Source organism: Tupaia chinensis, unplaced genomic scaffold (assembly GCF_000334495.1).
Source record: "Tupaia chinensis unplaced genomic scaffold, TupChi_1.0 Scaffold000272_1, whole genome shotgun sequence".
NCBI classification, from domain to species: domain Eukaryota; kingdom Metazoa; phylum Chordata; class Mammalia; order Scandentia; family Tupaiidae; genus Tupaia; species Tupaia belangeri.
This window is the reverse complement of record NW_006159754.1, coordinates 4,820,545-4,821,478: the sequence shown is the minus strand read 5'-3', so window position 1 is coordinate 4,821,478 and position 934 is coordinate 4,820,545. Positions and strand designations below refer to the sequence as shown.

At 42.6% G+C, this 934-nt stretch overlaps 1 pseudogene; it reads right to left on the bottom strand.

The window, feature by feature from the left end:
* The window catches only part of LOC102476459 (dnaJ homolog subfamily A member 1 pseudogene), a 3,246-nt pseudogene extending 2,558 nt beyond the window's left edge, over window positions 1-688 (bottom strand).
* Between the last annotated feature and the right edge of the window lie 246 nt (window positions 689-934).

The window sequence follows — 934 nt, the reverse complement described above, 5'->3', positions numbered from 1 at the left end:
TCAGTCCTGGTTTTTGGTCTCCCTCACCATGGAATGTTATCTTCTGGTCATCTTTCATGCCTTTGTCAATATGAACTTCTAGAATCTTTTCCTCTCAAACTATCTTCCTTCCATTGCAACTTTTACATCTATCTTTAGGACTGATCTGCTCTCCATGGCCTTGGCACTCCAAGCATATAGACTGAATTTGCTGAACCATTCCAGGTCCTATCTGATGAATTCTTATTTGCATTCCAGTACCTCAACAATTGGGACAGCACTCTACTGCTCCTTTCTTACCACCTTGGCCTTCACATTTGTCACAAATCACATTCTTTTGCAGGGCCAGTTTTCTTGTTGCACCATTATATAAATCTTCTAAGGTTACGTACAACGCTTTTACCTCTTCTTTCTGCATCCTTCCTCCTCCTCCAAAAGACATATCAAAGATCTCCATTGGGGAGCCAAAACCACCACCTGCTCCACCTTCTTTAATTGCCTGCTCTCCTCCTTTGTCATATAATTCCCTTTTCTTCCCATCAGAGAGACCTTCATAAGCTCGAGAAATCTGTTTAAACTTCTCGCCTTCATTTGGATTCTTATCAGGGTGGTACTTCAAGGCCAGTTTCCTGTAAGCCTTCTTAAATTCTTCCTGGGTAGCATTGGGTTTGATCCCCAAAACATCATAATAAGTCGTTTCTTTCACCATTTTCTACAGCCAGTGAGCTGGCTGAGGCCGGTGTGGGGGAGTGGGAAGGTGCGCGTAGTTGTGTGAAGCTTGGGCAGCCGCCACTCCTCAGCATCTCACCGAGTGTTCTGGAATGTTCCCCACATTAAGTATTTCTTGTCTGAAATGCTTGGGACCAAAGTATTTTGGACTTTGATTTTTTTTTTTTGATTTTAGAATATTTGCATATACATAATGAGGTATCTTGGGGATGGGACTCCAGTCTAA